The following is a 23130-nucleotide window of genomic DNA, read 5'->3' as shown; positions in this document are numbered from 1 at the left end:
TTTTGGAAGTCCTAGCCACAGCAATCAGAGAAGAAAAAGAAATAAAAGGAATACAAATTGGAAAAGAAGAAGTAAAACTGTCACTGTTTGCAGATGACATGATACTATACATAGATAATCCTAAAGATGCCACCAGAAAACTATTAGAGCTAATCAATGAATTTGGTAAAGTTGCAGGATACAAAATTAATGCACAGAAATCTCTTGCATTCCTATATACTAATGATGAAAAATCTGAAAGAGAAATTATGGAAACACTCCCATTTACCATTGCAACAAAAAGAATAAAATACCTAGGAATAAACCTACCTAGGGAGACAAAAGACCTGTATACAGAAAACTATAAGACACTGATGAAAGAAATTAAAGATGATACCAACAGATGGAGAGATATACCATGTTCTTGGATTGGAAGAATCAATACTGTGAAAATGAGTATACTACCCAAAGCAGTCAACAGATTCAATGCAATCCCTATCAAATTACCAATGGCATTTTTTATGGAACTAGAACAAATCATCTCAAAATTTGTATGGAGACACAAAAGACCGCGACTAGCCAAAGCAGTCTTGAGGGAAAAAAACGGAGCTGGAGGAATCAGACTCCCTGACTTCAGACTATACTACAAAGCTACAGTAATCAAGACAATATGGTACTGGCACAAAAACAGAAACATAAATCAATGGAACAAGATAGAAAGCCCAGAGATAAACCCACGCACCTATGGTCAACTAAGCTATGACAAAGGAGGCAAAGATGTACAATGGAGAAAAGACAGTCTCTTCAATAAGTGATGCTGGGAAAACTGGACAGCTACATGTAAAAGAATGAAATTAGAACATTCCCTAACACCATACACAAAAATAAACTCAAAATGGATTTGAGACCTAAATGTAAGACTGGACACTATAAAACTCTTAAAGGAAAACATAGGAAGAACACTCTTTGACATAAATCACAGCAAGATCTTTTTTGATCCACCTCCTAGGGTAATGGAAATAAAAACAAAAATAAACAAATGGGACCTAATGAACCTTCAAAGCTTTTGCACAGCAAAGGAAACCATAAACAAGACAAAAGGACAACACTCAGAATGGGAGAAAATATTTGCAAACGAATCAACAGACAAAGGATTAATCTCCAAAATATATAAACAGCTCATGCAGCTCAATATTAAAGACACAAACAACCCAATCCAAAAATGGGCAGAAGACCTAAATAGACACTTCTCCAAAGAAGACATACAGATGGCCAAGAGGCACATAAAAGCTGCTCAACATCACTAATTATTAGAGAAATGCAAATCAAAACTACAATGAGGTATCACATCACACCAGTTAGAATGGGCATCATCAGAAAATCTACAAACAACGAATGCTGGAGAGGGTGTGGAGAAAAGGGAAACCTTTTGCACTGTTGGTGGGAATGTAAATTGATACAGCCACTATGGAGAACAGTATGGAGGTTCCTTAAAAAACTAAAAATAGAATTACCATATGATCCAGCAATGCCACTACTGGGCATATACCCAGAGAAAACTATAATTCAAAAAGACACATGCACCCCAATGTTCATTGAAGCACTATTTAACAATAGCCAGGTCATGGAAGCAACCTAAATGCCCATCAACAGACGAATGGATAAAGAAGTTGTGGTACTATATACAATGGAATATTACTCAGCCATAAAAAGGAACGAAATTGAGTCATTTGTTGAGACGTGGATGGATCTAGTGACTGTCATACAGAGTGAAGTAAGTCAGAAAGAGAAAAACAAATATCGTATATTAACGCATGTATGTGGAACCTAGAAAAACGGTACAGATGAACCCGTTTGCAGGGCAGAAGTTGAGACACAGATGTAGAGAACAAACGTATGGACACCAAGGGGGGAAAACTGTGGTGCGGTGGGGATGGTGGTGTGCTGAATTGGGCGATTGGGACTGACATGTATACAGTGATGTGTATAAAATTGATGACTAATAAGAACCTGCAATATAAAAAAACAAACAAACAAAAATAACAACTAATACTAAACTTTCTTTGGGTTATTTGTATGGAAATATGTTAATATAAATGCTTCAGACATTACATGAAATTTCTAAAAATCTTATATGTTCTGGTATAATGTTATAAGTCATAATTCTAGTTATTACTTTAAAATGTATATCTCAGAAATAACTAAATTTCCTTGTCAATTGCATTATTATGAACTTTCATCAAATCTTTAACCGTGGTCATTTTTAAGTCTTTTGTCATTTACAGACAGTTCTGGGTATACTCTGATGCTTTTGCAAAAATGTTCCTATAAAAGGGTTTCATCTTCAAGGAATTCGTGGAAAAGACTCTGACAAGTACAGGTTTCTGGTAACTGACTATACTGCTGAACTGAATGAATAAGCATTTTCAGAACTCTAATGGAAAATGGATGAACTCATAAAAGTGCTAACAAAAGATCAAGATTAAAAAAAAAATTAATTACATGGGACTGAGTGAACTGATGAGGATGATTATAATTTTTGTGACTTTCTGTTTGAATAAAAAAAAAAAATCCCACAAGGACTCAGAGGTAAAAAAATATACAAATCAATTTTCACTGCAAAGTAAAGGCGCTGTTACAGTGGAGGATTACTGGACTGAATGTCAATATTATGGCATAGTATGAGTGTGTTTCGTGTTTGGTAATTGCAATCATTGTTGCTTTTGTTGTGGTCATCCATTTACAATGCTTGGTGTCAGTTTATTTATCTCTTGTCAAAATAAAATACAGTGTGTGTGTGTGTGTGTGTGTGTGTGTGTGTGTGAAAAAAAACAAAAAAACAAAAAAACAACCAAGCAACACTGTAAAAAAGTACTTGGTATGTTTGGTCTTCACTAGGAAGAAAAATGATGAGGGAGGAGTTGAGAAAACTAGAACATTGATGAGAAATCTGTGAAAATTTGAATTATTATATATATTTTTAATGTTGGCAGCTAATTCTGTATTTTGTAAAACAGTGTACAGGCCAAACAACACATCCATGGGCAGCTGGCCTGTGCATCCGCATATTTATTGATATTATTGAATGTGTTTTAAAAAGTACATATTTCTAAATAAAAAAAATAAAAAGTAAAATAAAATAAATAAAAATAAAAATGTAACTTCTAAAAAAAAAAAAAATTTTTTTTCCCAAGGGTCTACCATATGTGGGCACTTTGCTATGAACAGCTGATGCATCAGTCATTGTGGTATAGGGGCTCCCAACATCATGGGGGAGACAAAGTTTGAATAAACAATATGTAAACACAGCGTAAGTGCTACCAAATAGATCAGCTCAGATGTGGGCCACGTAAAGCCATCTTTGGAAGGTGTGGGAAACCGAGTTCTAAAGCATGAGTAAGGAGAAGGAAAATGAACTTGAAGGAACACCTTGCAGAAGAAGACTGTATGCAAAAGCCCAGAAGCAAGAGATAGTGTGGCTGGTATTTGGAGCTGTAAATAGTTTCCTATGAGCAGAGGGGGAGGAGCAAAGAGTGAGAACTAAAGTGAGTAGACATGATACATGTATGTAAGAACATATACATAATTGTCGATGTGTAAAAAAATCCATTAGTTTAAAAATTTAAAAATACATGTAGATAATCTAGAAGAGGTGGCTCAAAGGAACGAATAAGGAATATAGAGTATCCGGTGCCTGCTAAGCCCTCGAAAATGTTAGTTATTAGCGTAATAAAAACACAAAGTAGCAGTGTTCTGAGATGGAGACCTTATTTGTTCTCTGATTTGAGCTAGAACAAAGGGCAGAATCTGGGAAGGCCAAGCAGGAATTTAGTGTAGTGGTTAAGAGCCAGAGAGACTTGAATTCAAATCCAGATGTTAAATATTAGCTCTGTGCCCATGGGCAGGTTTTTAACCTCTCTAAGCCTATTTCCTCATCTGTGAAATGGAGATAATATACTTCATTCACAAAGCTGTTGTGAGGGTTAAATGCAATACTATATGTAAAATAATTAGCACAAATTGACTGGCACAGAGAAGTCACTCAAAAATGGTTGCTGGTATTATTACAAAAGGAGGCAAAGGACATGTGGCAGAGATTGGGGAATGTTCCCAGAAGATGCATGGTGATAAGGACAATTGTCTCAGCTGGGCATAAATTCCTCTTGCTGTGGCTGGGTCTGTTGTAAAGAATAATCCCATGGATGAATAGGCAGCCAGCCAAGATAGCTTGATCTTCCACACTGGTTCTAGCCAGGAAATCTCTTGAGTGTGAGTAGAATGTGAATCACCTGCTTACTGTAAATTAGTTATTATTATTCACTCAGCAAAGGGGGAAAAAGTGCTTGGTCAGAATTAATCACCTTAAAAAACCCAGTTATTTTAAATTCATTATATTTGAATATGGTAATGAGGCATTTGTCATTTTTATAACTCTTTGTGGGGGAGAGTGTCTATTGCAGGATGGAAAAGGATTAACATTTAATTCTGAGTGTGCCCTTCTTTTTTTCCTTTTTCCATATTCATTGAAGTCTAATATAATATTTGTTGCATGTCCCCACTTTACAGATGAGCAAACAGGCTTTGAGTCTGAAGTGATTTATCGTAAAATGGTGTTAAAAAATCCAGATTTTTCTGACTCTGATGATTCTCAGTTGGCTTCACATTAGAATCACTTGGAGAACTTTTTTAAACTAATGATGGTCAGGGTCTACTTCTAGAGATGCTATGGGGTTGTTCAGAGGTAAACAATTCCTAAATATGAAATTCGTTGGTCAAAAGCAACAACCTTTTTTTAAGTCTTGCTAAATACATGATTAAAAAGTTTTAAAATATGGCCGTGCTGCCTACTGAGGAAGCCAGCTGAATAATCAATGGACTCCCCCCCTCCCCCTGTGCCCCTCTGCTTTATCCAGTTCAGAACATTTCAGAAGCAGGTTGAAAGCTGGGAGAATGAATTCAACCCTTTATGCTGTACTGAGGGCAGGGAGTAGTTCCCCCCACCCCCGGACCTTTGCGATGAATCATTGATAGCCTTAATGTGGTGATTTTTCAGTCTCATCAGAGAACAAACCCCTCCAAACATTCTAAATAATCAGAACATTATCTAACACTGGAATGAAATTGGTCCACATCACTTAACCAGTTGACCTTGAAGGCTTACTTCTCCAAAGGAAAGATGAACCCATTTCGCTTTATTTTTTTTGTGGCACAGAATAAACAAGAATTTTGAAAAGTGGTCTCTTGTTAGTCTGTGAAATTGCAGTGATCACACGCTCTGTGGCTTCTTGCAGTCACTCTTTTCCCTCCCTGAATTTCACTCACGCCAAGTTCTGGCATTGGAGGAGATGGAACAAAGGCTGAGTCAAAATCTCTTCTTTGGAAGGACACGCAAGAGGGAGGAGATATGGGGTATATGTATACGTATAGCTGATTCACTTTGTTATACAGCAGACACTAACACACCACTGTAAAGCAATTATACTCCAATGAAGATGTTAATAAAAATAGCAATTTATAATACTTAATGGACACTAGTTTATGGTGATACAGTTTTGTACAACAATAAATGTAATTATGATGCAAAAAAAAAATCTCTTCTTCATGTGCATGTCCCTATTGCCTACTGACTGGAAGAAATGATAAAATGATTCCATTCTTTTAAAATCGTCTAAAGCAGTGAGTCTTAAATTTGGGTTAATCTTCAGCCCTTTTAAGTAGCTAATAAAAGTAAGGCCCCCAGAAGAATTTATTAAAATATATATACTTCAAATAGTCACCTATCTTGACCTCTTAAGGGTTCATGAATTCATAATTAAGAAACCTGACACTTTAAGAAAAAAATAGATGTGGCTTTCATCTTTTACCAATGCAGATGAGCACATAGCAGAAAACCAGACAATTCAAACCAAAACTATGTATCAAAATTTTTTTTAAAATTTGTTCTGATTCAGATAAAACAAAAGCAGCTTAAAAACAAAAAACAAACAAACTTTCCTCCTAAAAAAAAAAACCAATGCAAGCACTGTGTTTGGTTCCCTGAGATATAATTTCTTCCTCCCGAGTGTAGTTCACAAATTGCCATGTGTGTGCAGATAAAGGCTGCTTCTCCCAAGCTGGCTTTCCAGTTCAGTCTGACACTTCCCGTCCCTACCCTACTGTTTCTGGGTTCTTTATCTTCTTTTTGTCTTTGTCTTCCTGACTCCCAATCAGAGATACTTAGGAAGGAGCTTTTTTATCAACTAGCCAAAAAGAGAGACAGTAAAATGTAAGGTCATGGAGGACCCAAAAATGTCTCAGAAAATACATTAGCAGGAATTGGCTAGAAAGGGTTTCTAAATTGGTACCTTGAAAATGGGTCTCCTGAGACCAACATAACCCTGATAATTGTGCCTCAGCCCATTTTCTATTTTGAGTCAGAGGAGAGATTCCTAAGAAATCCTGGGAGAGTGAGGGTGTGGGAGGTCGTCTAAAAGAGAGAAACAGGAAGGGCCCATTGTCTGTCAACTAAGAGGCTTTGTTTTGAAAATCCCAGGGCTAACATTTTAATGCTTTATTTGCAAAGTGGGACAAGATTGCAGAATAATAGCTCAAAGTTTGATCTGAGTTTGATTCTACCTCTTTCGGTCACCTCAACTTGTCCTCCTATACATGGAACTGTGACGTGAATACTTGAGATATGTGACTGGAAAAATTTTGCTTTCTGTCTTTAACCTGCTAAGATTTACTGGGACCCAGAATTTACTTACATGTTTCCTTATTAAATAATAATATCAATAGCTGGTATTTATTGAGCCCTTACTATATGCCACACATTGTTTGAGGAGCTCACATAGTCCTTACAATAATCCTATAAAATATGTTCTATTATCTCTGCTGAGGCACTGAGAGGCTAAGTAGCATGCCTAAGGTCAGAGAGCTTAGGAAAAAAAAAAGTGGTAGATCTGGGTAGATCTTAAACGCAGGGAGTCCAACTGCAAGTCCTATATTCTTCACTACTACACTTTATTTCCCCTGAACCCATTTCCTCAGTGAACCTTGATGATCTGAGCAATTTAATGCAATTCAATCTTGGTAAAGTATAATTTTCAAAAAAAGGTTAAATTATGACTCTCATATAGATATAAATATGAACACGTGTCAAAGATTTTATTAACTCATTAATGAGAAAACTAGGTGTGTGTTAAAAGTGCCAGTAAAAAAAAAGACACATTTATAGATCAGGAATATTGAAATGAACGTGAAATAGAGGTGAAAGAGGACTCTTCCACAATGGGAGCCGGAAGACAGCTAGACTTCCTCAACTGGATAGAATTTGCATGTCTATAGACAAGAACTATTTTACCTTGCTATCAGTTATTTACAGCTTACAAAATTGTAACTCCCATGGAATCAGAATAAGATAACACTGGAAGGATAGGCTATAGGCAATCTATAGTTTTCCATGTAAGTACAGTTGTTTTTTGGTTTTTTTTTTTTTCCTATACTAAGAACATTTCACACTTGTTCCTCAAACCCAGGAAGATTTACAACTGATAGGTGTAAAAAGCATTTTAGAAGATAGACATATGAATAAAAAATGACTTACAAACTACCAGAGCAGACATTCATAAATGATTTCAATAAGGCAGATTGTTAAAGAATATAAATAAGGGAAGGAGAGATTCATTCAGCTCTGAGAACCTATTAGAATTTTTATGTGAGGCATTTAGGAGAGGCAATCTGTTGGAAGAGGGGACTGCAGGCTATCCTGAAGCTGCTTTTAGATACCACTTTACATAAAACTAAGAAAAAGTAGATCATCTCTGTTAAAGAATTCCATGGTGCTTGGTAGGAGCCATTAAAGCTACCTCATGGACTTCATTTGAAATCTAGAAAAATTCCTTGGTATTTAGATTGACTTGGGAGTTAGTACAAAAATGTAGACGTGCTATCCAGACAAAGGGGTATCTTGATCCAAGACACAGAAACCAAGAGAGGAGAGGTGACATGGGAAGGAGAATGATAAGAAAGAGGCAGTAAGAGGAAAAGAGTGTGCCTCAAAACCCAGTGTTCCCTCAGCCTATGCAGGTCAAGACACCTACTAAGCTCTGTTTCCTTTCACAAGGACCTGACAGCAGGATACTCTACCTTCAGCCCAGAGCCCTAGCCCCAGCATAAATGTAGATATTCAATATGTCTATATCTCCTGAATGAAAAAGAATATGGAAGGAAGAAAGAAGGAAGGAAAGGAGGGAGGGAGGAAGGGGGGATGGAAGGAAGGAGAAAAGGAAGGAAGGAAGGAGGGAGGAGAGGGAGGAAGGAAGAGAGAGGGGAAGGGGGGATGGAAGGATGGAGGGGAGGAAGCAAGGAAGGAAGGAGGGAAGGAAGGAAGGAGGGAGGGAGGGAAGGAAGGAAAGAGGGATAGGAGGAAGGGGGGAAGGAAGGAAGGAGGGAGGGAGGAGAGGGAGGAAGGAAGGGAGAGGGGAAGGGGGATGGAAGGATGGAGGGAAGGAAGGAAGGAGGGAAGGAAGGAAGGAAAGAGGGATGGAAAGAAGGGGGAAGGAAGGAAGGGGGAAGGAAAGGACAACATTGAACTTCATCTAATTGTTCCTCAAGCTTTACTGTTTCAGGGGAGAGCTAACCACCAAGGACCACCCTTCCCATATGACTCATTTAAAACCCTCCTCCACTCTGCCTCATGATTCCTTGTCTACTTCCCTCTATAAACCACAGGTCTCTGTCCTTTCCTTTGAGATGCTCCTCATTAATGAACATTTTCCATATTGCAATAGCCTAAATAAAATCATCTCTTTCATTGTCCTGTGCATTTTTGTCTTTCACAGAAGGAAAGAAGAGTTCCGGACCTAATCTCTGGATCTGAAGAACCCTGCTGTGGGTCTGTGGTTTAATACAGGATGAAGGCATCCAAGCTTTTAATTTGTTTTGACTGCATCCTCCTTATATACATGAAAGAGCAGGGACCAGCCTGCTGTGAAAGCCTCAGAATATAACCTGACCAAGAAAGAAGAAACCATTGCCCGTAGTGCTGGCATAAGCATCTTTGTCTTTGGGACACAGGGTGAATCCAGGGACTTGTTTAAATTCCTCATTTGGGGGATTAGGGCATATAATGGAGAGTGTTTTTCCTTTCCCTTTTGGACAATGGACTGGGGGGGGGTGGTGGGGGGAAGATTTGAGTTGACTAACTTCCAGCATGAACAGAAAGACTAGTTTAGGGTAAGAAATAGGAATGTATTTTTATTTATCCAAAGATGTGGCTAAAGGTGGATGCAAGCAACAAAGCTACCTTTGACCTGCTTAAGGAAAAAAAAAAATGAAGGAATTTGTTGGAAGGATTCGGTATAACTCAATACTTGAAGAAAAAGTTGAAGACTAAGCACAGCTCTGAGGTATAGATGGTAGAAAGTGAGGAACGAGTTCCTCCTCCTTTCAGCCTCACTGGCCCTCTGCCAAAGAATCAAATTCCAGGGAAAGGGCATCTGATTGACAGGACTTGGATCACATGCTCACCTCTTGGCAGAGGGAGGTGGCTCAATCCTGATGAGTAGATTGACAGTAGCCAAAGTGGGAGAAATTATACAGCAAAATGGGAGGTGGGAAGGACTGTTACTAAAAGGAAGAGTCAAGGATTCGGGGAAGGCAAAACAGCAGCTTTACATAGAACTACCACGTAACTCAGTGATTCCACACCTAGGAGATAGAAAAACATACATCCACACAAAAACTTTTACCTGAATATTTCTAGCAGTGTTATTCATAATAACCATAAAGTGGGAAACCTAAATGTCCATCAACTAATGAGTATACATTCATACAATGGAATATTATTCAGCTATAAAAAGAAAAGGATCGCTGTGCGCTGGGCAGTCCCCCCAGGTTTGTCTCTTGCTTCAACAGTGTTTGGACGGAACAGACCCAGGGTCGCCCTGTGCTTCCCCCCTCCAACTACCCTCCAACCTTTTTTCCAGTTGCAACCTTCGGAATCAGCCACTCAGCTATCCTCGGCCTCCAGGCCCAGCCAGCACCATTTTTTGAGCTTAGTTCCTTATTACCGATTAAGCATGAGCTCCCAGGTTCGTCAGAATTATTCCACCCAGGTGGAGGCCACCATCAATCGCCTGGTCAACATGCATCTGCGGGCCTCCTACACCTCCCTCTCTCTGGGCTTCGATTTTGACCACGACGATGTGGCTTTGGAGGGTGTGGGCCACTTTTTCCTTGAAACGGCTGAGGAGAAGCACGAGGGCACCCAGCGTCTTTTGAAAATGCAAACCCACCGCCACGGCAGTGCCCTCTTCCAGGACGTGCAGAAACGATCTCAAGATGAGTGGGGCAAAACCCAGGTTGCTAGGGAAGCCGCCATTGTCATGGAGAAGAGCCTGAACCAGGTCCTTTTGGATCTGCATGCCCTGCACTCTGCCCTCACGGACCCCCAGCTCTGTGACTTCCTGGAGAGCGGCTTCCTGGAGGAGCAGGTGAAACTCATCAAGAAGATGGCGACCACCTGACCAACCTCTGCAGGCTGGCTGGTCTCCAGGCTGGGCTGGGCGAGTATCTCTTCCAAAGGCTCACCTCAAGAATGACTAGGAACCTCTGAAGCCCACCGACCTTTGAGGAGCCCCTCTGGTGTCAGGGCTTCTGCCCAAAGCCTCTCTCTCCAGCTACTAGGCAGCTTTTTAACCACCATGAAGCTCTCTCCCAAGACGTGGACCAAACGGAAACAATAAAGCTTTTTGCAGCAAAAAAAAAAAAAAAGAAGAAAAAAAAGAAATGGAGTACTAATACATGCAACATGATTAACCTTGAAAACATTATGCTAAGTGAAAGAAGACAGTCGCAAAAGACCATATATTGTATGATTCCATTTATATGAAAAGTCCAGGATAGGCAAATCCATAGAGACAGAGTAGGTTAGGTAGATTAGTGATTACTGGGGACGGGGAAGGAGGGGTGATGGGGATGGTCTGGTAGTGGATACTGATTTCTTTTAGGGGGAAAAATTGTTTTATAATTATATTGTGGTGATGGTTGCACAGCCCTGTGACTAAACTAAAAACATTGAATAGTACACTTTAATTATATGAAATGTGAATTGATCTCAATAAAACTATAAAGAGGCAGCAGCTTTTCCATTACAATACTGTTATTGCAATAATGAAGTCTGTTCTAATTAACTTTTTTGTTTTTACTTGTTGGTAAAGTAGGTAGAAGCTACTGGAGTGGATCTTAAGAGATAGGAAAGGAAGTCACTGGTCAGTCATGAAATATAAATTACTCCTTTGGAATAGGGCATTGTTTTACGTTAGGAACAACTACCGCCAGTGTGTTCCTTAGTTAGCTTTGTAAGTTATCAAAACAAGTATGAATTATTCTGTCAGTCCCTTACAAATGTGTCAATCAAACTAAAACAGGACCTGTCCGGAATGAAACTCACGTGAGGCAACATGGAATACTCTAGAAGATGCAGGCTAAGAAGTAGGAAACCTGAATTATCTCCATTGATAAGCCATTGACACGTACTTGGTAAAAGACTGTGGGGAAGTTCCTGCCCTTCTCCAGGCCCCAGTCTCCTGACATGGAAAAGGAGAGAGATGGAATAGATGAGTAGTTCCCAAAGACCGGTTTCTCATTAAGGGTTGTGATTTAATATTTCCTCAGAACAAATCAATGTAAACAAAAAGTGAACCAATGTAAAGAAAATTCTAGGCAAACAGTACGGATATTGTAGAGATATGGCAAAAACATGATATTAGTGTAAGAATGACCGGAGTTTGGCAAATGCTACGTGATACCTTTTGCTGTAATCTGGTTAACGTGCAACAGAGGTGGGAGAATCCATTATTTTGTAAAGCTGGATTTTACCCCATTTATTTGATTTATGATAAAAAGTTTCTAAATAAGAATGATATTAGTAAATAATTATCATTGGTTAAGTTTTATTATGTGCCAGTCCTGACAAATAAAGGGAAAGTTCAGGAAGATGTTATGATCAGCCTAAAGTTTAGGTGAGTGGGGAAGGCTTCCCCAATACCGAGGCTGGAAAGGATGATAAGATTTAGTAAGGTGAAGGGCTAGGGAGCTTGTCGTAGGTGCAAGGGCATCGGTGAAGGTCTACGGTTGAAATTGAACATGTAGTTCATTGGGGGAACTAATCTATCCCACGTGGTTGGAACGTAAAGAATGAGGGGGAGAGAATTCCATCAGCCACCAGCACTTACTGAGCGCACACCTCACTTTCCACAGTGTGCTAGGTGCTTTGCTTATTTCATTCAAGCCATAAAAAAACTCTCTGGGGTCAGCATTTTTACTCCATTTTACAGATGGGGACTGAGGCTTAAAGTTAAAATATCTTGCCTGTGGCTGCAGAGCCAGTAAGAGGGAAAGCCTGGATTTGAACACAATCACTTTGCTTCCAGAGCTGGTAGGCTAAGCCACTACACACTGCACACTGGTCACCTCAGCTTCTCCACAGCATTGCCATCCCTCAGATTTTCCTTGGTCCCTGCTAGACGACAGACTGACTGAGCCATAGATAGACTTCTTGCTCTGTGAACCTGGTTAGGAAGCCTATTCTTAAAGTAAATAAGACACGTGGAAAGCATAGCCAAAGCTATTAAAATTCTATAAGCCAGTTTTCTCCAAGATTTTGCACTTGGGGATGAATGTCAAAAGGACTTGTTAGGAAATCAAATCTTTTAGAACTTCCATATAATTTCTTTCTCCTTAACACAGAGTTGAGAAAGGTAAAAATAAGAGTGTTTTGTTTTTCCTGGGGAAAATTGTATGTCTTTATTTGGGACAATGATTGAAAAATAACTGGTCAGTTTTTGCCTCCACACTATGATTTGGTACAGAAAGGGCAAAAGTCACTCTTCACTACATGTATAAGAAAGAGGCTTGCTTAAAGTTGTGTAGTTTCTCAGGGTTCAATGTGTGTTCCCCATAATAGAATAAATCTCTAATAATAACACACAGCACTCCTCCCATTGTTGATGTTCAAGTTCTTATTCCACACCTCCAACTGTATTGTTATTGAACAAAGGCTGAAGAGGGTAACACAGTGCAAGAATTTCTATGCTACCCATTCCAACTTCAACAGAGGGAACAAGTGACCCAAACACTTTAATTCCAGCCCAAACTTTGAAAGAAAGCACTTTCGTTAATGTTTGAGTTCATTATCTTACCATTGGAATACTAAATTTAAAAAAAAAGGAAACAAAAATAAAGGCAATGTTTACCCATGACGGCTAAGGATTAGACCTATATTTTGGATAAAATTGTCATTCTTTTGGCTTATTCCTAAGAGGCATTTTTAAATGGAATCATAACAGCTAAGATTCCCTATTGTATTCTCTTAAATAAAACGTTCATTGGAAAGGAGAAACGTTCAGGAAGTTAGAAGATTAAAAAAACTAAAAGGTTTTTCTTTTTTCTAATGGTGATCACTTTGATGGCTTCAATGGTCAAAGAAAGACGATTTGTGCATTTCAAAGATTTCATTCCATTCTTTCTGTTCTTCATTTCTCTGTGTTTGCACCATAACTAAAAGTGAGTCAAGTGTATGTCCTGGTTAGGAGTCTGCGAAGATGATTTAGGATGACCAACTGGCCCTATTTGCCCAGCATTGAGGACTTTCCTGGGATGCAAGATGTTCAGTTCTAAAATCAGAACATGCCTGAGAAAATCAGAATGAGGTTGGTCACACAAAGATGGTATTTTTTTTGGCCTAGTTAGAGGTCTTTGCTTAAACAAACCAGAGAGGACACCCATCCCTTGTCTACTGAGTCACAGTCTCCTGTGAGCCCAATCACTTATTATTTTTAAAAGCCTCCCAGGTTGTTTTGATAACCAGCCAGGTTTGGGAGTTTCTGAGATGCTGCAGGTAATTCCTAAATAGAATCGTTTCTATCGGTCTCAAACGGAAAATGCAATCCATATAACATTTCCTTTTTCTAATTTTTGTAATATCTTTGAAGTCGAGCTGTGTTTAAAAACAAAAACAAATGGTTTCCATGAGAAGAGGGACGGCTATAGTCTTAACATTTCACAAGGTGCATGCTCTTTTTAAGATTGACTTTTGTCCAAGACCCCAGGGACTGAAACATCAGCTACCCCTGTGGTTTTGAGAAAGCTGAGGGTTACATTTGGCCTCAAAGATCTTCCATTCCCTCTGGTCTCTCATCCCTCATGGAGGGAGAGAGATGGGAAATGCAGCTCTGGACAAGTTCTGCTACTCTCAGAATCCTCAAATAAGATGCTGACTTCCCCCACTTTTGACTTCAGGTTCTTAATTCACCTTAAAACTGCAGTTCACAGCTTTACATTATAATATAATCTGTGTTTATTACAAAATATTTGGAAAATATAGAAAAATAAAAGAAGAGAAGAAAAATGATCCAACTGTCTTCTTTCCAATTCAAACAACCTTAATATTCTGATGTATTTCTTTTCTGCATTATTCCTTTGTATTATAACTGTCATACTCTATTTGCATACTACATTATATTGCTTTTTAAGTAAGTGAACATGCTCCTATATCATAACATACCATAAATAGTATGTTTAATGGCTACATTATACTTAAAGAGGATGGGCATAATTCAATTTATCAGGCTCTTGGCTAACTTTCCAGAGCAATGTCTTTAACATAATCTACCAAATGCTAGAAGACCATTATGAGACACAAATCCCAAAAACATAATCTGGAGAAGAATCACTATCCTGATGGTTCACCTACAACTAAGTCTTTCCTTTAGGTTAAGAACAGGTCATTTCTCAGGAATATTTCTTTATTTTGGTATTTTGTTGTGGTTGTTTTTCATTTAGATAATAGAATAGCTTCAGATAAAATTTTAAAAAGAAAAAATCACCCATAATTCCACTGCTCTACCAAAGCCACTCAAAGGTATATAGACACATAGATTCTTATACAGCTATCATCATAGAATGCATGCAGTTCTGTGTTCCTCTTTTCCACTTACTATTACACTTTAGTCATTGTGCTATGTTATTACATAGCCCTTACAATTATCACTTTTTAAATGGTTGTGTAATCATCTGCAAGTTATTATCTTTGGCAACACAATTCTTTTGGTTTAAGAACAGGTAACAATTATATGAAATAACTGAGGAAGAAAAAATTACTTTAAAAAAATTATTTAAGCACATTCGAAAGCAGTGATTTTCAGATTCTGATCCTTGGTATATACCCCAAAGATTACCATGGAATAGGAGTTGAGGAGAAATCTGGGACGACCCAGTCTTCATTCTAGCAAAACCTTTCTCCTTTATGTTTTCTTTTGAAAATATGCTCTTAATCAAAAATAAAGAAAGGAAGAGAAAAAAGTATAAAATTAAATGATGCAAATTTCATGGCAGAATCTGTCATTAACTAGCAGTGTGACCTTGGGCAAGTTACACACATGCCTGAGTTTCCTTGCCTATAAAATGAGGATACTAATTACTAATTTTACCAAACTCATTGGGTTGTGATAAAGATGAAATATATGTGCGATATATATAGATTGCTTAAAACAATGCCAGGCCCTAACTATTGTATCTGTTTTTATGAAATAAATGAAATAAAATACTGGAAAAAACAGCACCAGGCCAACAAATCTAGAGCACGTTCATGTGAACTTTGAAGCAAGAAATAGAACATTCGGACAGTGATAGATCTATAGATGGTAGTGACAGTCCCAAAATAGAAAAACACTTACCCACAGGTTTGGGGGTAAGATTATCAAAGTGTCTGACTAGACTCTGATATTTCATACTTGTGTGACTTTAGGCAATTGACTTAACTTCTCTAAGTCTCAGTCTTCTCATCTGTCAAAAGAGTGTTAATAATATTAACTAGATCATAGGAGTCTTGTGAGCAGTAAATCAAGTCATCCCTATGAAGTATTTAGCCCAGGACCTGGTCCATTTTGCATCTTCAATAATAGACAGTTAGAACCTTCCCAGGTACAATGTATGTTGATCACTTACTGAAATTTTTTGGGCACATCCACAACTTAAAGAGCCAAAATGCACAGTAGAAATTAATACAACATTAAATCAACTATGCTTCAATAAAATTAAAAAAAAAAAAGAGCCAAAAAGCTACATATGGAGTCCAGGTGGTCAGGATGGAAAAGAATTTTGGTTTCAACTTGCAAAAAAGACAATAGAAGGAGGAAATCTACGCTGATAACTTTCTGGAAGTTAAGGTGCCAAGACCCTCTTATCCATAATTGCAGGCAGTGGAGTTTGGGGAAGCATGGGAAAGATGTGAAAAGCACTGCCTTAGGAGTTAGGTGACCTAATCCTAGTCCCAGATTTGTCCTAAACTTGCCACATGGCCTTAAATAAATCAGCTTTCTGCTTCACTCTTAAATTATCCCCTGTCTAAACAGTGGTGGTTGAACAAAAGATAACCTCAAAGATCTCCTCATCTCTATTATTCTTATGGAGTATGGAGTCCTTTGCTAATTTTAGAATCCCTGGGATCATCAAGGTTTTGTAGACAAGGAGGCGTTACATTTTACAGAGCGGCATGCAACTTTGATGAAGACTGCCATTTGTCAATCAGTTATATTGCCTCTACGTTTTTTCTCTATAAGAGAGAAATTATCACCCTAAATAACCAAGATTTGGTGGTTACGTTCCCGGAAAATAAGAATGGTTTGTAAGCGTCTGCTCTTAAAAAAATATTTCTCCAGATATTTGTAGTTGGAATCTTTGTATTTAGCTTAACCACTCCCTTGTCTGTGAAATGAAATGAATTACCACCGAGCCTTAATATTGTCTCTGGCTCCAAGCAGAGGGGGAAAAACATTTTTGGTCAGCAATACAGTAGAATTAGAGAATATTTGCCTTATTTAATCATGGTCTGGCCGAGTCATTCCGATTGATATTGTTTGGAATGAAAACTTTACCAGATGTTCACTTAAATGAGCTAGAGAGATTAATTATCAGTCCTACCACATTATCTTGAAGGGTGGGTATAATCATCTCCAAGGAATTTCCTGGAGCCGGACACAAAGGTTGCTGATTGTAATTACAGCTAACACTTTATGAAGTACACACAATGTACCAGGCACCACTCTAAGTGCTTCATATGTATTAATTCATTGAGTCCCACAATACCCCCTGAAGGAAGGTACTAATGTTATCCTTCTACAGGAATGAAGTCACTCAGCTAGTAAGTGGTAAAGGCAGGATTTGAATCAGGAATGTTGACCCATAGGCCTACGCTTTTAAAACTAGGCTATACCCGTTGCCCAATACTATATTCTGTTTTTGACCCAAGGTGCTGTTAAAACTTGAATGAATTAGGCTTGTCATTAATCTATAAGTGGGTGAAGAGGAATCTGAACTATTGTGAGTAGGGAAAAATATAATGTCTGACCTGAGGGAAGGAAGAATGCTAAATTTTTGAGAAAACATTCATATACCTGATTAGAACCTCTTGGGTTACCAAAACAACATATCCACCGTTTATTCATCTTTTAGAATAATTTGAGGAATGTAAGGGGAATTGAAATTTAGACCTCTACTCCTTGTCTGCATAAGATATCTGGAATGTTTTGTTGCTATGATCAAAGCCAAGCAGATAATGTTGGTTGATGCTTCTTGGTTAACCTTAAGAAGAAGCAAAAAGAACTGTCGGATTTTCCTCATTTCCAACGGAATCCCAAAAATTTCTTTGTTCTTGGGGTTTATTGGAAGTACTATACTGGTTGACATTGACATTCTTCTGAGCTTACTATCTGAGAGCTCCCTTATCTTTTGTTAGCATGTACTCTCCAACAATACAAAGAAAGCATAACATGTAAGCTATCCATTTAGGTTTTGAAATAACAGAGTGGTTTGAAAAGGGGGTTGGTTCTGGATGGGGAGATTTGTGGACAGAATCTTTCAGACCTGAGACTGGGAACTCGTAATGTATTTGAACGGCATAATTTCATCTCAGACTCAATTCCCCATTTTTTTTCTCTTAAAGACTGTGTTAAAGATATTTTTATTACAGCATATTTTTTTTTTCTTATTCCTCTCTCTGTGAAGGTTTTCAATCCATTTGCATGCAACACAAGCTTTCATCTATATAATTAGGATCCCAGAAACTTGCAGCAGTTGGCTATGACATTCGCATATAAGCAATTTTGTCAGTTCAAGCATCATGATATGACATTAAAAACTTCAGTAATAGGATAAGAAAGATTGCGAGGGAGGCAGCTTTGACACAAGCTAAATATTTTGCTAATCACAAGCACCCAAAGAAATTGGAACTCAGATTAAGACTTTAATTAGCTAAAATATAGCCTATCTTAAAAGATGCCATCACTATTGTGCCTCCTTATAAATACAGAATTTCTCCAATAGGAAATAATCTGTCTCCTATCACCTGGAATTTTTTTCCTTTTAAAGAATTTATTTTTTCTACTATTAAAAAATTATACATTATCAACGAATAAAACAGAGAAAAGTAGAAAGATTACCCAGGGTCTCACCACCTTCACACTGGTACTTAAACTTTGGCATACCTCCACTTAGTTATAATTATGCTCTGCATATAAATGCTGCATCCTTCATTTTAAAAGCTGAACTGTATTTTTTAATGTATAGAACCATAACTTTTAATGGTTTTCATAATAGTCTTGTGAGTGGATGCCCTATAATTTAACTACATATTCCCAGATTCCTAAACTAATAATGTTTCCAACTTTTCTATTCTAATAAATATTAGTTCAGTATTCATCTTTATGCCAAAACATTTTCCTTTTTTAGGATTATTTCTTTGGATTAGCGTCCCTCAAATGGAATCACTACTCAAAAATGTTGTATTCTGAAGTTTATTGCAGATAAACAAATTTTATCAGCATATACTAACTTCCTGCAATAAATTCACCCACAATACACTGTTAATTGGTTTGTCCAATTCCAAAAATAAGGCTTGGAAAGCAGAAAGTCACTGTTCCCCGAAGGCATTCTGAATTTTTCTGTTGCTTTAACCAGAGTTTCTGAATTTTCCTTATGTTACTTTACCTTCTTGCTTTGGCATGTATTTCTGCCACGAACTTAAGTCCTGTAGTTTATTCACTGGAAGGTTCTGACTTTGATCACAGGCTCTTTCCACATTGATGAATTCCCTTTTGTGGCCTTAATCTTCTGCATCCTTCTCAGTGAGAGTGAGAGTGGATACTGTGGCTATTTCCCCACAATGATTCTATGTCTTCCCTGTGTCAATTCTCTGGGGGACTGGCCCTACCATGGCTGCAGAGGTGGTCCCTGATTTAACCTAACTGACCTTTTTCTTGCCCAACACGCTATTGAAACCACTCTGGTCATGTCACCACTGACCTCCCTCCATTCTGTTCAATCTAATAATCAATCGTCAGCCCTCATCTTACTTGACCCCTCAGCAGAATTTAGCATAGTTAATCACTCTTTTCTTTTTGACACACTTTCTTCACTTGGCTTTCAGGATCAAATCAAGTCAGGATCTAATCAAGAAAGCAAAAATTATTCTTAGCATTTCACAAGAGGGAATTTAATTCAGAGCCTTGATCACACAGGTGACAAAAGAGCTGAAAAGGAGAAAGTGAGAAAACCAGAGATGGGCAACAGCAGAAACACGGTATCAACCTTGGCTCGAGGAACAGAGAGGAGAGGAGGTGCCCATGGGCTTGAGGGACCCAGCAGAAGCTGGCGGCGTGAAGAGTTTGTCTAGCAGAAGCCGGAGCCGGAACAGAGGTACGGCCACAATAAGAGACACCACCTCAGAGGAGGAGAGGAATCCCTGGTTTCTCCTTTTCTCCCTCCCTCCAATTTTCCATCAGTGTCCTTCATAAACGAATCCCAGCTGGAAACCAACTAACATCAGAATCTTGGAAAAAGCAGCTCGCAGTGGTCAATCCCACTGCCACACAGACTCAAGAAGAAGGGGAGGAGGGACGGAATGAGGGTCTACAGGGCCAAGTCTGCCACAACAGATTGCTTTATCCCCTGCTTTACTGGTAACTCCTCTGTCTTTCTACTGGCTCCTCTTCTTCTCTTTGCCCTCTTAACATCGAGCTTCTCCAAAGCTCAGTCCGTGTTCCACCTTCTTGTCTAGTTATCCATGAATGCTCAACAAATTCTCGCCCCCAAACCCTAAATTGTTTAGAACAACAATTTATGGTCACCTCTCATGATTCTGTGGGTTGACTGGGCTAAGCTGGGTAGTTCTCTTTTGGGATCTATCATGAAGTATGTGGTGAACCCTGGGATGTGTCGATCAGATCCTGCTTCAGAAATGAACAAATTATTACAGCACTTGCTGGGAGTCTGGCTGACAGCCCTCAGCTGTCAGTCTTTTTCAGGGAAAGCCTCAGTTTGTGAGGGTCACCTCACCCAAGGTCTCATACCCTTTCCAGAGTAGCCCATATCCAAGGACTGGTTAATATAGAGGATATAAAGCACAACACTTTCATCCCAACTTGGGGCAGATACAAGGGATCATCCCATCCTCAGAACTCCCTAAAAGCATCAGTTGAGGTTCTAATGGAATTGCTTAACAGCGTGATTTCTCCCTTTGTCAATCTTGTTTCCCACCCTTCCCTTCCATACATTCCACAGGCATATATCCCCAAAGCACTCCCTAATGGACCTCTGTGTCTCAGAATCTACTTTCTGGGGAACCCAACCTACAACATGGTTGCACTCAAGATGGTGGCTAAGGCTGGAGTCATCTAACAGGTTGGCTGGGTTGGACATCTACGATGCCTCAATCACATAGCTGGCAGTTGATCCTGACTATCAAATGGACTATCATTTGGAAAGTCTAGACATAGCGTCTCTATGTGGCCTGGGTTTCTCTCACCATGGCCACTGGGTTCCAAGTGGGACCACTCCAAACATAAGTGTTGAAGAGGCCTGGGCATATTGGTACTTCCTAGAATATTAATTCTATTGGTCAAACAAGTTACAAAAATTCAAAGGGAGGAGTATTAGACATCCCTCTTGATGTGAGGAACAATATTCACATACAAGGAGGAAAGAAAGGATGGAGGCTTTCATTGTAAACTTTCCACCACATCTTTTCTTCTAGATCACTCCATTAAAACTCCTCTTGTCAGGCTTCCCTGGTGGTGCAGTGGTTAAGAATCTGCCTGCAAATGCAGGGGACATGGGTTTGAGCCCTGGTCCAGGAAGATCCCACATGCCTCAGAGCAATAAAGCCCGTGTGCCACAACTACTGAGCCTGTGCTCCAGAGCCCGCAAGCCACAACTACTGAGCCCGTGTGCCACAACTACTGAAGCCTGCATGCCTAGAGCCCATGCTCCACAACAAGAGAAGCCACTGCAATGAGAAGCCCATTCAATGCAACGAAGAGTAGCCCCCACTCACCGTAACTAGAGAAAGTCCATGCACAGCAACAAAGACCAAACGCAGCCAAAAATAAATTAATTAATTAAAAAAAAAAAACCCTCCTCTTGTCATGATCACCAATAATCTCCATATTGCTAAATCCAATGCTGTATTCCCACTTGTAATCTTACTTGATCTCCCAGCAGGATCTCTCACTTCTTTGAGAATCTCATAATATCTACAGGCTGATGACTCCCAAATTTTTACTCCTGTTCAGTCCACTCTTACAATCTATAAACTCCTACAAGCAACTATATTCCAATAAAATGGACAACCTAGAAGAAATGGACAAATTTTTAGAAATGTACAACTCCCAAGACTGAACCAGGAAGAAGAGAAAATATGAATAGACCAATCACAAGTAGTGAAATTGAAACTGTGATTTAAAAATTCCCAACAAACAAAAAGTCCAGGACCCGAGGGCTTCACAGGCAAATTCTATCAAACATTAAGAGAAGAAGTAACACCTATCTTTCTGAAACTATTCCAAAAAATTGCACAGGAAGGAATACTCCCAAACTCATTCCATGGGGCCACCATCACCCTGACACCAAAACCAGACAACGATACCACAGAAAAAGAAAATTACAGGCCAATATTACTGATGAACATAGACACAAAACTCTTCAACAAAATACTAGCAATCCAAATCCAACAATACATTAAAAGGATCATACAACATGATCAAGAGGGATTCATCCCAGGGATGCAAGGATTATTCAATATACGTAAATCATGCAGTGTGATACAACACATCAACAAACTGAAGAATAAAAAACCATAGGATCAACTCAATAGATGCAGAAAAGCTTTTGACAAAATTCAACACCATTTATTATAAAAACTCTCCAGAAAGTGGGTATAGAGGGAACATACCTCAACATAATAAAGGCCATATATGACAAACCCACAGCTAACATCATACTCAATGGTGAAAAGCTGAAAGCATTTCCTCTAAGATCAAGAACAAGACAAGGGGCCTTCCCTGATGGTGCAGTGGTTAAGAATTCACCTGTCAATGCAGGGGACACGGGTTCAATCCCTGGTCCGCAAAGATCCCACATGCCGTGGAGCAACTAAGCCCATGCGCAACTACTGAGCCTGTGCTCTAGAGCCTGCGAGCCACAACTACTGAGCCCACACACCGCAACTACTGAAGTCTGCACACCTAGAGCCCATGCTCTGCAATAAGAGAAGCCATTGCAATGAGAAGCATGCACATCACAACGAAGAGTAGCCCCAGCTCGCTGCAACTAGAGAAAGCAAGAAAGCCCATGCACAGCAGCAAAGACCCAATGCAGCCAAAAAAAAAAAAAAAAAAACGAGACAAGGATGCCCACTCTTGCTACTTATATTCAACATAGTTTTGGAAGTCCTAGCCACAGCAATCATAGAAGAAAAAGAAATAAAAGGAATCCAAATTGGAAAAGAAGAAGAAAAACTCTCACTGTTTACAGATTACATGATACTATACATGGAAAATCATAAATATGCTACCAGAAAACTACTAGAGCTGATCAATGGATTTGGTCAATTGCAGGATACAAAATTAATACAAAGAAACTTGTTGCATTTCTATACACTAACAACGAAAGATCAGAAAGAGAAATTAAGGAAACAATTCCATTTACCATTGCATCAAAAAGAATAAAATACCTAGGAATAAACCTACCTAAGGAGGCAAAAGACCTGTACTCTGAAAACCGTAAGACACTGATGAAAGAAATTGAAGATGACACAAACAGATGGAAAGATAT

The 23130-nt window shown here is 38.8% G+C and overlaps 1 pseudogene across 1 annotated transcript; it reads left to right on the top strand.

Annotated features, from left to right (window-relative positions):
• LOC309657171 (ferritin light chain pseudogene) lies at nt 1-22384 on the top strand (annotated as a pseudogene). Its single transcript has one exon. The product of its transcript is annotated as a ferritin light chain pseudogene (transcript).
• Nucleotides 22385-23130: the final 746 nt, after the last annotated feature.

The sequence above is a fragment of the Balaenoptera physalus genome (assembly GCF_965194825.1).
Source record: "Balaenoptera physalus genome assembly, chromosome: 3".
Lineage (NCBI taxonomy): Eukaryota > Metazoa > Chordata > Mammalia > Artiodactyla > Balaenopteridae > Balaenoptera > Balaenoptera physalus.
The sequence above is the reverse complement of the archived record's forward strand: the minus strand, read 5'-3'. Positions and strand labels throughout refer to the sequence as shown.